Raw genomic sequence first — 17,119 nt, 5'->3', positions numbered from 1 at the left:
CAAGGTCATGTTATTACTTATGCTTTGAGGTAGTTGAAGCCTCATGAGGCGAATTATCCTACGCATGATTTGGTGTTGGGGGTTGTGGTGTTTTCCTCCAATATTTGGCGACATTACCTCTATGTGGTGTGCTTTACTATCTACACAGAACATTAAAGCTTGAGTTATTTGATGGATCAGCCGAATCTAAACATGAGACAATGTGGATGGTTGGATGTGGTGATTGATTATGACTATGATATCCTTTATCACCCAAGGATAGCCAACGTGGTGGCTGATGTTCTCAGCCGCAAGGCAGTCACGAATCTGATCAGGGATTCATGTTTGAGGATGTCGATGATTACTCTGATGGGTTTTGGCCATAAGAACATCCTATGTGCTCATACAAACCCTAATGCTTGGATCTAGGTTTCTCTATTGTTCATGCAATTCATCCAAGACTTTAAACCCTAGATCTAGCATACAATTAATCATATTAACTTATGAATGGGGTTTTAGATCTTACCTTGATCATTATGTAGCAATAACAATCTCAAATCCTCCTTGTAATGACTTTAGAAAGCTTAGAGTCACAAGTGTCACTCCTCTAATGGTTCACAAACACCAAGAGCAAGAGGATGAAGAATAATGAGAGAGGAGGCTGCCCAAAACGTGTGGAAACCCTAAGGAACAAGTTAGCTACGTTTTTGAGTCTCAAGGGTCCTTTAAATAGTGAGGCTATTAGGGTTATCTAACAAGGAAACCCTAATTTGGATGCTTAAGCCCTAAACAACCCATGGACTCCATTCCTTAGAGGCATAGGACGATTTCTAATGGGTTTCCCCATAGAATTCGTCCACCCCTCTAATATCGAGTCCATTAGCCCAATATTCAACTATCACACAATTGACAGTTCTAGTCCCTTAGGATTAATTAATGTCTTTTAGCCACAAACTTAATTCTTATTAATTCTTGACTAATATTAATTAAACAATATGATTTCTCCTTTAATATATTATTCTCATAATATATTAATAAATCATAATTAATCCTCTCTCTCTCTCTCTCTCCATAATTCATCCTATCAAGTTGCTTTGGTGAAGGCAACCCAAAAGGACCATGCACCATCGGGTCAAGTACATACCAAAATAGTTATGGTCTTAGACATTAATCCAACATACTCCACTTCTAGAGTAGATCCGAGAGGCTCGGGTTGAGACTATGAAGGAAAAGTACCATAAGAGTGAGTGCATAGTGCGTCATGTGGCTTCCTTCGATTATAATAACCGGGGGTTATTGACCCTTCATCGAAGGGTGTGGGTTCCATATTTGGGAGGTATGCAGCCGGTTTTTATGGAGGAGGTGCACAAGTTGTGGTTCTCTATTTATCCTGGAGCAACAAAGATATATCGGGATCACCCACTCGATTATCAGTGGCCATTCATGAAGCGAGATGTGGCCTGGCATGTGGAGAGGTGCCTGACTTGCAGGAAAGTCAAGGCCGAGCATTAGCGACCTAACGGCAAGTTGTAGCCATTATACACTCCCATTTGGAAATGCAAAGAGATTACTATGGATTTCATCACGAAATTGACATAGACAATGTGCATAGTGGATTCGATATTGCTCATCATGGATCGATTGACCAAGAGCGTGCATTTCATTCTGATTCATGAGAGTATCTCTGCGGAGAAGTTGGCTAACATTTACATCAAGGAGGTTGTGGAACGGCATGGGGTGCCGGTATCAGTGGTTTCATACATGGATCTCTAGTTTACTTCCAGGTTCTGGAAGAGGTTCACGAGAAGTTGGGTACTCGTCTGCATTTCAGCATGACTTTCCACCCGCAGACTTATGGACAGAGTTAGAGTACTATCCAGACCTTGGAGGATATGATTCGGACATGTGTATTTGATTTCAGTGGGAGTTCGGATATATATCATCCTTTGGAACATTTTTCATATAAAAAAAGTTATCACGCAAGCATTGATCGACCTCTTTATGAGATGCTCTATGGAAGGAAGTGCAGGACCCTGATATGTTGTGGTTAGATCGGTCAATAAATCATGGGGAGTACTGATGTGGTACTCAAGACTACCGAGTTGATTCAGTGGGTTAGGGGTAGACTTCAGACATGACAGAGTCGACATAAGAGCTATACTGACAAGCGCCGATCACATCTAGAGTTCCAGTTTTGGTATATGGTTCTCTTGAAGGTATCACATTTCAAAGGTGTCATCCGATTCAGGAAGAGGGGCAAGTTGGCCCCGTGTATATCTGTCCTTTCAAAGTTTTGGCTTGCCGAGGGGGGGAGGGGGTAGGGAGGGAGGGTTTCTTATCGCTTGGATCTACTTGAGGAGCTTAGTCAGATTCCTAGAACATTTCATGTCTCTCAAATGCAGAAATGTTTAGTTGATGATTCTGCGGTGGTTCCATTCGGGGATATTCAGGTGGATGATTGCCTGAATTATAATGAGAGACCGATTTCTATCCTTGACAGGAAGAGGAAGGCTTTGTGGAAAAAGTCAGTAGATCTAATAAAGATTCAATGGCAACATCACAAGGGTTCAGAATGGGCGTAGGAGAACGAGGAAGGGATGAGGGAGCTTTATCTAGAACTGTTCGCAACAGCGGACTTCGAGGAAGAAGTCTGAGTCAAGTGGGGGATAATTGTAAAATTTGCATTTCATGTAATTTCCCTTTTTCCCTTCAATTAAAAATTCTTGTATTTTGGTCCCTATCCGAGTATGTTGGGCGTATGCTAGGAGTAAGTTGGGCGTACTGGCTTGATATATTTGCCGCGGAGGCACCGACATACGTGGGGCATACGTGGAAGTATATAGGACATACAGGGTGGGGAAAACCCTAATTTCTAGGGTTTGTGCCCTATTTAAACAGCTTAAGTTACTCTTAGACATTCTTATGACCAGCCTCCACCTCTCTATACCCTAAGAATGAAACCCTAATTTCCATTTGAGTTCTTTGAGCTTGGAAGTAACTTTTAAAGGTGTTTTTGGTGATCTTGAAGGAAGACGAACTCTTAAAGGTTGCATTAGTGTGGTTGGAGCTTGCGGATCCAAAATCCTCACCAAATTGGAATGCTTTTTGGAGGTAGAAACCTCTTAACTTGATGGTTCATTATGTTAGATCTACCTAAGGCTTTTTTGTGCATTTTATGGTCTTTTAAGTCATGCTTGAGAGTATGATCTACTTCGGAAGCTAGGGATGGTATATCTTAGTACTTTTGAGGTCCTTGTACGTAAAAATGCAATCTTTATATGTTATTTTATACTATGCATGAGTTAGGGTTCTTATTATGGATTTTATTGGACAATAACATGTATTGTGTCCCATTAAGACAAGCAAAGGAGTAAAGTTGCCAACTTTACATGTTAAGACATCATTTAGGGTCATATCTGAGAAGTCGACTTATTGGCTAAACAAATTAACCACTTAATGGCGAGTTGGGATTGTTGGGGAATACCCTTGGCGTACATAGCTTGTATGTAGCATGTACTAGCCAAAGGTGGTGTACGCAACGTGTAGGTTTGAGTAGGTTCTATATACTTAACAATTATTGACTTTTGCGATTTGGGCCATATATAGACTATTATGGTTTTGGGTCTTGTTCGGCCACTAGTATTTTTGACTTTGGGCCATTGTTAGGTGTTAGGCCCATAATGGGCTTTGGTTATAATTTATTGATTTGGGCCATATTGGGATTTTAGTGATTTTTGGTTAGGCCTCGGTTTTTGATCCAAGTGAGGAAAAGGTAAACTATTCTTTTTCCCTAGGTGTTAGACATCTGAACCCGATTCCCAGTTATGGTTTATAGACCAATTATTGATTGAGTTTTATTTGATTGATTAGTGCGTGGATTTTCTGGTTCAATAGTTCGAACATTTGTTTGAATGACAATAGATTGAGGTGAGTTTACTTATTATACTATAGGATATTGGGATATTTTGTGTGCTTGTAGTCATTATGGCTCCTACTGTATGTGTTATACGCATGTGTGCCTGTTTGTTTTATACATATATATATATATATATATATATATATATATATATATATATATATATATATATATATATATATATATATATATGGGGTGAAATAGACCAAGTAAAACCTTGTGTTGACACATGAGTTGAAATTGACTCGGGGATGAAATAGACCCGGTACGGCCTTAGGTCGACACATGAGTTGAAATACGCTTGGGGGTGAAATAGACTCCGGGGTGAAAAAGACACGGCACAACCTTGAGCTGGCAGATATGTATGGCATACGATATTTTGGGGAACTCACTAAGCTTCGTGCTTACGATTTTCAGAAGGGTTTTAAGCATAACAACATGCTATGTGTTCATGCAACCCTGATTATTTTGGATCTAGGTTTTTCACTAATTGAACATGCAAATGAAATTCCAAAGCAATAACTCTTGATCAAACATATATAATTCGAAATTCATATATAAAAAGGGTTAAGAAAATTACCTTGCTTGTTATGTAGCAATACGAAGGATTCCTTGATTGATCTTAACTCTTGAAAGCTTAGTGCCTCAAATGTTTCACCTCTAATGGATCACAAACACTTGTAGCAAGAGGATGAGAGGAGAGAGGAGGTAATATGCAGAAAATCGGCTAGGGTTTCTATGCTTTAATCATTGGCCAAAAACCCTAGGTGAAAGGGTCTTTAAATAGCTGAGGCTGCTAGGGAATTCAGGTGGAAACCCTACTTTCCTACATAGGCCTTAAGTAGTCCATGGACCTCCTCTTCCAGAAGCCTTTGACGAATTCTATAGGGCCTCCCTATACGTTTCGTCCACTACATTCTAAAGGAGTCTAGCAGCCTAGTTTTGCAACTGGCAATGATTTACAAAACAGTCCCCGTTCTTTTAATCAGTTCCTTTAATCCCAAAATCAATTCCAAATTATTTTCTGATCAAATACTAATTAAATAATATGATTTCTAATTAATATATTATTCTCATAATATATTAATAAATCATTTATTAACCTCTCTCGCCTTAATTCATCATGTCAAGTTGCTAAAGTGAAGGCAACCCAAAAGGACCATGCTATTATCAAATCAAGTTCATACCAATTATAGTTATCGGCTTAGACACCTAATCCAATAGTCTCCCACTTGGATAATTCTAATAACTGTAATTGTAAGTACAACTTCAGAATCTGATTAGCAATCGTAGTTGTCAAAAGCCATTGTCGAACTATGACCTAGTCAGTGGTGTGTCCTTAAGAGAAGGGATAATATAATCCTCCGTTCTGCAAGATATCATGCGGAAAAAGACATGTAATAGAATCATTCTCATTGTCCAAAAATTTATTTCCTGATTTCTGATTTGTATGACAAGGAGCTTAATTGAACACATCAATTCAGTCCTGACCAAGCCTGACACAAAAGTGAACACCAAATCATCGAGGGGACCAAAATATCACTTTTACCCCTTGAGATAAAAGGAACAAATAAACTTTGATTTATATGATTATAATATTTACTTATCAAATCATACACAAATACATGTTTTATAACATCAAGTTACTGATGTGTTTATGCATTATCAATGCACAACCAACTCGTGAACAACAACTCATATATCTCGGTTTAAAGACTATATAATATTATCGTCTCACAATTAGCCATGGCAAATTCCATGATGTAATTCAAATGAGCGTGGGTTTAATCCAATATTGAAATCCCCATTTCAAGAGTACTCATGAATGTTGCAACAAACCATTTCCACGTCTAAACACTTAGACAATCTACAAGCCAATTCATGACAGTCTTAATTCACTACTTACTTCCAAAGTATGATGGACTATGGATAATTTGCATAATCCAATTATTCTGGAAGTAAAACATGCAAAGTTGAAACACAAAATAAGCAATTGACAAAAGATAGTAAACAATATTTATATATAAATCTCCATTATATAATCACCAAATGTCAAGTACATTTATCTGTTACAAGTTTCTAAAATATCTATCTAATCACTAAAACTAATATCTTCCTTCAGACCAATGTTCCTCGCATGCTGAACATGCTTAATCCTACTCAAATGCTTTGTGAGGGGATCTGCAGGATTCTCTTCAGACGATACCCTCTTGACAACAAGAACTCCTTCTTCTACCCAATGTCTGATGAAGTGGTATTTTCTGTCAAAATGTATGGAGGTTCCATAATCCCTTGTTTCATTGGTCAAGGCAACCGCTACTTCATTATCACATAAAATATCCATGGGCTCCTTTATGGCTGGCACAACTCCAAGGTGTCTAATGAAGTTCTTCAACCATATAGCCTCATTTGACGCTTCGTTGCAGCTATATACTCCAACTCACATGTTGAATCAGCCACGGTCTTCTGCTTAGAACTTTTCCAAGTTACTGCTCCTCCATTGATTGTAAACATCCATTGATTGTACTCCTCCTATGGTGCACATACAACGCTATTGCTTTGGATCTAAATTTTCTCAAGTTATACATGCAACATTCATTTTTCCAAAGAATATACCCTAGCTAGCATACAATTGGAGATATACAACATAAAAACTAGTTAAAAGAATACCTCTTTGTTGTATTATAATCCTTGGCCTTTCAAAAGCTTAGTACATCAAGTGTGATACCTCTAATATGTTACAAACACCAAAAGAAAATGGAGGCTTGTGAGAGGGAGGTTACGAAGCACAAAAATTGACTAGCACTTTTCCTTGGAATGCATATGCCGATTTTAGGGAGTTAGGGGTTACCTTTATAGTGTGGAATTCCTAGGGTTTCTTACATGTAAACCCTAATTCACCATGTTCTGCACATTTCCTAGGCCCTTTGGACTAAACCTTCATGGAGTCTCATTTAGGTTTAGCCCATCCCTAATCAAAATGGATCATTAGCCCAAACTATAAGTATTACTGATTTACCTAATCAGTCCCCGTAAATTTAATCAGTCTCTTTTGATAGCTAAATTAATTCCAAATTTATTCTTGATCAATACCAATTAAATAATATGATTTCTCAATTAATATATTATTCATATAATATATTAATAAATCACAAATAACCTCTTTCTCAAAAATCCATCCTATCAAATTGCTCTAGTGAAGGTAACCCAAAAGGACCATGCTACTATCGGGTTATGTACATACCAATTATAGTTATTGGCTTAGAAACCTAATCCAACAATCTCCCACTTGGATAAGTCTAATAACTATAACTACCGATGCATCTTCAAATCTGATTAGCAATCGTAGCTCTCAAATAGCAACTATCGAACTCTGACCTAGTCAATGACGCGTCCATTAGATAAGGGATCATATAATCCTCTGTTCTTCAAGATATCGTGTGGACAAAGACATGCAATAGAGTCATACCATCAGTTTGTTTCCCGATTTCTGATTTGTTTGACATAGAACTTAATTAAACACATCAATTTAGTTCTGACCGGGCCCGACACATAAGTCAAAACAAAATCATTGAGGGGCCCAAGATATAGCTTTTAATCCTCTTAGGATAAAAGGAACAAACAAACTTCGACATATATGCTTGTTCTAATTACTTGTTAAATTATACACAACAACACGTTTTATAACATCAAGTTACTGATGCGTTTTCGTACGATCAATGCACAACCAACTCCTAATCAACAACTCACATATCTTGGTTTGAAGACTATACGATATTATCGTCTCACAATCACTCGTGATAAATTCCATGAAGAGATTCATGTGAGTGTGGGTTTAATCCACTACTTAAATCTTATTTCAGGAGCACTCATAAACTTTATAGCAAACTTTCGCAATGTCTAAATGTTGTAGACAATCTACAAATCAATTCATGACAGTATTGCCACAGTACCTACTTCCAAAGTATGATTGACTGTGGAAAATTTGAATATCTAATTATTCTGGAAGTCAAAACATGTAAATTGAAACAATAGTAAATGACTGACACAAGATAGTAACTTTACTCATAAATAAAACTCTTTTTATTTAATCATCGAATGTCAATTACATTTTAGCTATTGCAAATTTCTAGATAGTTATCTAATCACTAAAAATAATATCGTCCTTCAGTCCAATACTCCTAGCATGCTGCAAGTGCTTAACCCTATCCACTAGTTCTCCTCTGACGATACCCTCTTTACTACGAGGAGTCCTTTTACTTGATGTATTATGAAGTGATATTTTTTGTCGATGTGTCTGGATCTGCCATGATCCCTCGGTTCCTTGGTTAATGCAATCGCACCCTCGTCACAGAAACTACAGTTGGTACAACCCAAAGGTCTCTGATGAAGTTCTTCAGCCATATTGCCTTGTATGCTTCGCTTGCTGCTATGTACTCTGATTCGCACGTTGAATCAGCTACAGTCTCCTGTTTGGAACTTTTCCATGTTACTGCTCCTCCATTTAGGGTAAGCACCCAGCCCGATTGAGAACATAAATTATCTTTGTCGGTCTGAAAGTTGGCATCAATATACGTTGTCACTCTCAAGTCATCACTCCCACCGAGGGTAAGGACCCAGTCCTTAGTCCTCTGCAGGTACTTAAGAATGTTTTTTTACTGCAGTCCAGTAAGCTCTACCAGGATTCCCCTGATATATCTGTTGACCATGCTCAAATAAAGGACACATTAGGGCGAGTACATGTCATAGCATACATCATCGAGCCAACTGTGGAAGCATATGGTATTTGACTCATTTATGCTATTTTAGCATCGGTACTCGGGCTCTAAGTCTTACTCAGTTTGGTATTTCTCAGGATGGGCAATTCACCTTTCTTGGAATTCTCCATGCTGAAACATTTCAACACCTTGTCCAAGTAGGTACTTTGACTAAGTCTGATTAGTCTTTTACTCCTATTTCTGAATATCCTTATCCCTAGAATGTAAGTAGCTTCCCTGAGGTCCTTCATAGTGAAACAGTTCCCAAGCCAGGACTTAACCTCCTTCAAGGTTGGGATTTCGTTTCCTATGAGTAGTATGTCATCTACATACAACACCAGGAAGCTAACTATACTCTTACTAGCCTTGACATACACACATGACTCATCCTTGCTTCTCGAAAATCCAAACTCTCTGAATTTCTCATCGAAACAAATATTCCATCTGTGAGATGCTTGTTTCAATCCATAAATTGATTTCTCAAGCTTACACACTCTATTAGAGTACTTTGCAAAACAAACCCTCTGGCTGACTCATGTAAACATCTTTAGCCAACTTCCCATTTAGGAAAGCGGTTTTGACATCCATTTTCCATATTTCATAATCATGAAATGCAACTATGGCTAGCATACCCCTTATAGAATGATCTTCGATACTGGTGAAAAGGTCTCGTCATAGTCAACTCCAAGACTTTGAGTAAAGCCCTTCGCAACCAATCACGCCTTATATGTGTGTACTTTCCCATCCATGTTAGTCTTCTTTTTGAAGATCCACTTACACCCGACCGTCTTACAACCTGGTACATTTTCAAAAAACTTCCAAACTTGATTGTCCTACATGGGTTGAATCTCGCTGTCTATCGCCTCTTTCAACATTGCAGACTCTTGGCCCGCCATGGCTTCCTTGTAGCTATTAACTTCGTTCAAATTTATCAATGTACTACCACTGATAAACGTACAACCTTCAGTTGTTAATGAAAACCATATAACACAGGTGGAATACTAACTCTACTAGAACGTCTCAGAAGTACAGACTCGTCAACTGGTTCAACAAGAGTCTCATCCGCAGGTTGATTGCTAGTGTTAGAGGTTCCTTCATCGCTTAACTCTTGAAGCTCTTCAAGGTCAATTTGTGTGACGCCCTATTCTAAAAGTATTTATTTATGGATTCCCGAGATCAAGAGTAAGGGATTTTCGGTCTTTAATGGGCAATGGGTTTCATTCGAGAAGGTTTCGGACCGAGGTGTGTTGCTAGAAGCGTAGGGCTTCTCGCCACCTTTACGTGGATATAAAGTTCGTCGGGAACGGACTTAGGATAAAGGAGATATTGTAATTTGTAATTATTGGCATCAATGGTCCCTAAGGGAAAAAGTTGGCAAAGAGGTCCCATGCATGCTAAGTATGCATGCATGTGTTTGGCTGGGTACGCCCAGCGTAAGCTGGGTTATGCCCAGTGTATGAAGGAAAGTGAACACGGAGCCTCATAGCGTACACCCAACGTATAGGATATACGCCCATCGTATGCCTAAGATCCAGAAATCCTAATTCATTGAGTGTGAAGGCTATTTAAACAACTTTAAGAGCTCATAACCCTTCCTTACCTTAGCATCCACTGTTTAGAGACGTTTTCCCCAAAACCTAGCCAACTTCTTGAGTGTTTAAGCTATTGAAGTGAATTTGAAGTGTTTTGAGAAAAGGTGTTGCATCTAGTGAGTGGAGGAAGAAGACCAACGTGTAGATCTGAAGTTTTCTGGGGGTTCAAGAGCTCCTAAAGGTATTGTGAGATCCTCATTTTCACGGCCAGAAAAGACCGATTTTGTTTATGCTTTATAAAAATCAGAGTACTTCTCTTAATAAAAATGTTGCAGAATTTGTTCCTAGAAAAACATGCTAAATATGTTATCAAAACATTTCCGCAGAAATGTATTTTTATTCATTCTCAAAACGTTGTCATGTCATCGTCAATACAAAAACATAAGCCTAAACAGAACTTACATTCATTTACAGTAGTGATCTACATCTCTTTTATATCTCTTAGTGCAAAGTAGCTTTGTATCGACACATGTGATACAAATAAGCTGGAGTGGGTCAGGTTGGGAAAGTTGGTGAGTATATAGGGCTTTCAACCCACAGTAAAATAATTAATATATTTAAACATCAAACAATCAACCTAATCACCCATCCCCATTATCTTCTTAAGGATTTACCCTAAAAATCAACTAATCCTTGTTCATTCATTTCTAAGGATTATTCTAAGGAAACGACATGAAGTCCATCATTGCTATTGATAAAGTGGTCAAGTGCAATTGCTAATATTATCACTTAGGAACAGCTGCCAGAATTGTGACATTTTCTATGAGGTGCTTCTGCCAGTAACCTTTAAACACTAATGTCATGGCCATAAGGCTCTCTATTAGGCACAGTTGTCGATGCTGTCCTTAAAGCGTAGCTACTAGGACGTTTACCGTAGATCTGAAACATCTACATGTTGTGGCGTAGCTGCCAGTGCTCATTTATAGGGTACTAGGTACATTGCTGCCAATGTTTACCTATAGGGCAATAGGTCCATACTACTAATGTTCCTCTATTTCAGCTTTTATCCCTCATCATTCATCTACCCATGTTTTACCCAACATATTTTGTAGATATAAAATACTTTATACAATTTACATCATTTAAAACATGTATACAAATCTTTCACCACCATAGACAACAAGTATTCAAGAAATATGCACACATAGCACGTAATTTTATTAAAATACTTCATATCTATGTGTAAGATGAAGGTAACTATGCACTCACCTGATTAGGTGGTGACTCGGCACTCAGACAACACTTCGTTACTCTTAAACAATATCCTCGACAAAACCTAGTATGAATATCACTAGGGTTTAGTCTGACGTTAATCGCGACTAACTAATAGTCTAGCTACTATTACTATTATATAAGTGGTAACACAATACTTTTCACCCACTATATACAGACGAGGCCAAACATGAAACACCGGAGGGCAGGATCATTTCGGCATAAAAGTACTTATGAATCCAGCAACCCAAGTGGCCCTCCAAACTGAAACCCCCATACTGCGAGTGGTTAAAAAGACATTATAAAGACACTTATATAACTCTTAATAATATCCAAAATACTTATTATTAGGTCCTAATAACTTTACTATATTGAAACATAAGTTATACTAAAGATAGAGTAGGTATAGCTCAATTATAGCGGGTTTGCTTAGAAACCGGGCTATGCCGGAGCAGAGTTTCTGAGCCGGAGGCTCTTCTCTTCAGAGTCATCAAGCGCTATGGGAGCCTTGGGGCATCCTTCGGGTGCTAGGGGGTTAACCTAGGCTTAGGGGGGGTTTGGGGGTTAAAGAGAGAGAGAGAGTCTAGAGAGAGAAAGAATAGTGTGGAAAGGTGTGAGAAATGGAGGAAGCTGGCACCTCTATTTATAGGGGGCTGGCAGCTGGACTCGCCAAGTTGGAGGACAAACTCATCGAGTTCATGCATGTTTCTCCCTTCTAGTGGTGCCACGTGTCCTCTTTCTGGTGGTGCAACGTCACCTCTTTTGCAGCAACACCCTGCCGACTTCTAAACCCCGTAACTTTTGCATACGAGCTTTGTTTTCGACGTTCTTTTTTGCACGCGTAGGTAAAAACAAGATCTACAACTTTCATTTTGACTCTGTCGGCTAATTCTTGACCAATCTTAAATTTCACAATAGGAGGAGATTAGACTGTTAAATGACCATGAAGAATTTGTAACTCCTTCATATAGACTCCGTTTTTGTCTTTATTTTTACCATTGAGTTCCTATTAATGAGATCTTCAACTCTCATTTAGGTTGCGTAAGCCAAAAACCGCTCGAACTATCATTCGAGTTCCGGGTCGTGCACTACTAAGCTAAATCTTAGAAAATTCATAACTTCCTCATACGAAGTCATCTTTGGGCATTCTTTTTTTGTATGTTCTTTGTTTAATGTATACTACAACTGTTATTCAGATCACTAAGGCTAAAAAGTCCTCTATCATAAATTCACTATTTACGTCTCCCGGTGTCGTGCCGTTTTGCCTTAAAAATTCAACGACCCATAACTTTTTGGTTATAACTCGGATTTCAGCGTTCTTTATATGTACGAAACCCTTGAGACATGTTATAAAACATGGTTAAGGTTATTTATTCTAAATAATCCCTTGTCGAAAAGTCGTTTTCGACCCCTATTATCTCTAAATTGACTAGCCCGGATCTACGGGCGTTACAGGTGTAAAGCTTCTTGCCTGTCATCTATTTTGTGTAGATCTAAGTGTTGTGAAGTCTTGACACCATTCTTGTCCCAAAAACCCCCCATTATGATGCATGATGTGTTTTGGTTAAGATAAGTTCTCCTTTCAGACCACAGGAGAGGTCTTAAGTGAGAAAAATGAGGTCCCAATGGCTTTGGTTGTCCCATGTATGAAGTAGGAAGGTCTTAATGGGTTAAGACCTTGGGTTAAGAGCTTTATTGACGTTAGACAAGATAAAGTTTGAGACTTTATGAGTCATAGGCCCTTTTTATCACTGGATCTGGCATATGGGCTTAAGTGCTTAAGCCATTAAGCACATGGAAGGATTTTGGTATAGACGCGCATACGCCCAACGTAAATTAGAGAACGCCCAGCGTAGTGGGTCAGCGACCCACTTTCCAGTCAACGAGCTGACGTACGCCCCGCGTACGACAGGAGTACGCCCATCATACGCCGTTTGTTGGGTTTTCAAATTTGGGCCTTGAAGTATTCGGCTGTTTATGGGCTAGTTGGGCTTGGGTCGTGACTGAACAGTATAGATGGGGTAATTTAGACCCAATAATTATTATGGACCTTGGATCTAGACCCGATTAGAAAGACGGGCCCAATTTTGTAAATTGGGCCAATATTGGTCTTTGCATAAGGACTTGGCCCAATAAAAGGAAAATGGATTTAATGAGTGGTTAGGGCACTTGGCCTAGAAAGTCATGATGGATTCTAACTTGGTGATTATCATGTGTTAATTTGGATTTCCAGTGAGTCAGCAGTCAGAGATTTGCTTGATTTTGGTAGTTGCAAGGTGAGTTATCCTCACTATACCAAGGGTCTAAGGCACCAAGGACGGCCCTTTGAATTGTTATTTGAGTAATTGCTGTTGTGATATGTTATTTGGTATTCTGCTAGGATGAATGATTATATGCTAGTACGGCTGGTTAGATCGGTATTCTGGTAGACTGGATGTGGCTATGCTTAGTGACCTGTAATCGGTCGCCCTGTTCTAAAAGTATTTATTTATGGATTCCCGAGATCAAGAGTAAGGGTGTTTCGGTCTTTTATGGGAAATGGGTTTCATTCGAGAAGATTTTGGACCGGGGTGTGTTGCTAGAAACATAGGACTTCTCGCCACCTTTACGTGGATATAAAGTTTGTCTGGAACAGACTTAGGGTAAAGCAGATATTGTAATTTGAAATTATTGGCATCAATGGTCCCTAAGGGAAAAAGTTGGCAAAGGGGTCCCATGCATGCTAAGTATGCATGTACGTGTTTGGCTGGGTACGCCCAACGTAAGCTGAGTTACGCCCAGCGTATGAAGGAAAGTGAACGCGGAGCCTCATAGTGTACGCCTAACATCCAGAAACCCTAATTCTTTGAGTGTGAAGGCTATTTAAACAACTTTAAGAGCTCATAACCCTCCCTTACCTTAGCCTCCACTGTTTAGAGACATTTTCCCCCAAACCCTAGCCAACTTCTTGAGTGTGTGAGATATTGAAGTGAATTTGGAGTGTTTTGAGAAGAAGGTGTTGCATCTAGTGAGTGGAGGAAGAAGGCCAACATGTAGATCTGAAGTTTTCTGGTGGTTAAAGAGATCCTAAAGGTATAAAGCTTCTTGCTTGACATCTATTTTGTGTAGATCTAAGTGTTGTGAAGTTTTGACACCATTCTTGTTCCAAAAACCCTCATTATGATGCATGATGTGTTTTGGTTAAGATAAGTTGTCCTTTCAGACCATAGGAGAGGTCTTCAATGAGAAAAATGAGTTCCCAATGGCTTTGGTTGTCCCATGTATGAAGTAGGAAGCTCTTAATGGGTTAAGAGCTTGGGTTAAGAGCTTTATGGACGTTAAACAAGATAAAGTTTGAGACTTTATGAGTCCTAGGCCCTTTTTGTCACTGGTTCTGGCATATAGGCTTAACTACTTAAGCCATTAAGCACATAGAAGGATTTTGGTACAGACGCGCATACGCCAAGCGTAAATTCGAGAACGCCCAACGTAGTGGCTCAGCGACCCGCTTTCCAGTCAACTAACCGATGTACGCCCCGCGTACCAAAGGAGTACGCCCAACGTACGCCCTCTATTGGGTTTTCGAATTTGGCCCTTGAAGTATTGGGTTGTTTATGGGCTAGTTGGGCTTGGGTCGTGACTGAACAGCATAGATTGAGTAATTTGGGCCCAATAATTATTATGGACCTTGGATCAAGGCCCGATTAGAAAGATGGGCCCAATTTAGTAAATTAGGCTAATATTGGGCTTTGCATAAAGACTTGGTTTTGGGACTTGGACCAGTAAAAGGAAAATGGATTTAATGAGTGGGAGGGCACTTGGCCTAGAAAGTCATGTTGGATTCGAACTTAGTGATTATCGTGTGATAGTTGGGATTCCCAATGAGTCAGCGGTCAGAGATTTGTAGGATTTCGGCAGTTGCAAGGTGAGTTATCCTCATTATACCAAGGGTCTAAGGCACCAAGGTTGGCCCATTGAATTGTTATTTAACTAATTCCTGTTGTGATATGTTAGTTTGGTATTCTGCTAGGATGAATGATTATATGCTAGTATGGCTGGTTAGATCGGCATCCTGGTAGACTGGATGTGGCTATGCTTAGTGACCTGTAGTTGGCCGAACTGTCTGTATGTTGGTTGGAGATTACATGTGATATGTGCGCATGTTTGAGCAGTTGTAGAGGGTATTCCATCCCGGTAGGATGATAGGGACCTAGTACGTAGTTTATGTGGACTATTATGTCATTATCTGGTAAGTGAAAATGTTTGTTAGTGTGTGGGCCTTCCAACCCGATGGTTGTGGGCCAGTAGTATTCCATTCAGGTAAGATGATTGGACTCATAGTATTTATGTATTCCAACCCGATGGTTGTGGGCCAAGAGTATACCATACCAGTAGGATGATTGGACTCGTAGTAGGTTGGCATTCCAACCCGAAGGTTGAGGGCCTGGGGTATTCCATCCCGAGGGATGATTAGACCCATAGTAGTAGTTGTTGTACGTGTAGGAGTGTAGGCATTCCAACCTGATGGTTATGGGCCGAGAGTATACCATCCTGGTAGGATGATTGGACTCGTGGTATGTTGGTATTCCAACCCTACGGTTGAGGGCCAGGGGTATTCCAACATTATGGTTGACCAGACCCATTTTATGCTTTTTATTGCTGTATGTGTATGGTTATGTGTGTATGGGTATTTTGGGAGAACTCACTAAGCTTTCGAGCTTACGGTTTCAGTTTATTGTTTCAGGTACATCAGGTGATCGTGGAAAGACAAAGGCGTGATCGTACCGCTCCTCATATTTCATGATTTTGTGATTTGGTTCCGGGGATACTCTGATGTTTAAAACTGTTTTGAAAACAATTTGTATTAAGTTAATGGTTTTTGAATGGATTAAAATGTTTTAAATTGGCTAAAATTTTATGGATGTTACAATTTGCCTCCCACTATCCTCTTGGCATATGATTTCTCTTTCACGAAAGAAACCCCTACACGCTACGAAGACCACATTCTCACTAGGTCTATAGAACAAATATCTAAAGGATTTTTGTGGGTAGCCGATGAAAATACAACGCTCACTGTGAGGTTCAAGCTTATCGTGAGTCTCTTGTCTTACAAAAGCCTTGCAATCCCAGACCTTGATATGCGCTAATGAAGGAACATTCCCTGTCTGCATTTCGTGAGGTGCTTTGGCAACCTTCTTAGTTGGGACTAGATTAAGGATATGGGTGGCAATCTTTCAGGCATACCCCCAAAATGAGATAGGTAACGAAGCTCGACTCATCACGGAACGAACCACGTCCAACAAGGTTCTGTTGCGCCTCTCAGCCACACCATTCAGTTGCGGTGTCCTAGGCGGCGTCAATTGTGAAACAATTCCAAATTCCATAAGATAGTCATGGAAATCAATACTAAGATACTCACCATCACGATCGGATCGGAGCATCTTTATCTTCCTGCCCAATTGATTCTACACTTCTTGGTTAAACTCTTTGAACTTTTCAAAGGTTTCCAACTTGTTCTTGATAAAGTAGACATATCCACATCTACTATAATCATCGGTAAAGGTTACATAGAAGCGGTTAGCATCCCTTGTGGCGGATCTGAAGGGTCCACACACATCGGTGTGTATGAGATCCAACAAACCCTCACCTCTTTCACAAGTACTAGTGAAAGGTGACTTGGTCAT

Source organism: Lactuca sativa, chromosome 8 (assembly GCF_002870075.4).
Source record: "Lactuca sativa cultivar Salinas chromosome 8, Lsat_Salinas_v11, whole genome shotgun sequence".
Classification (NCBI taxonomy): Eukaryota; Viridiplantae; Streptophyta; class Magnoliopsida; order Asterales; family Asteraceae; genus Lactuca; species Lactuca sativa.
The sequence above is the reverse complement of the archived record's forward strand: the minus strand, read 5'-3'. Positions refer to the sequence as shown.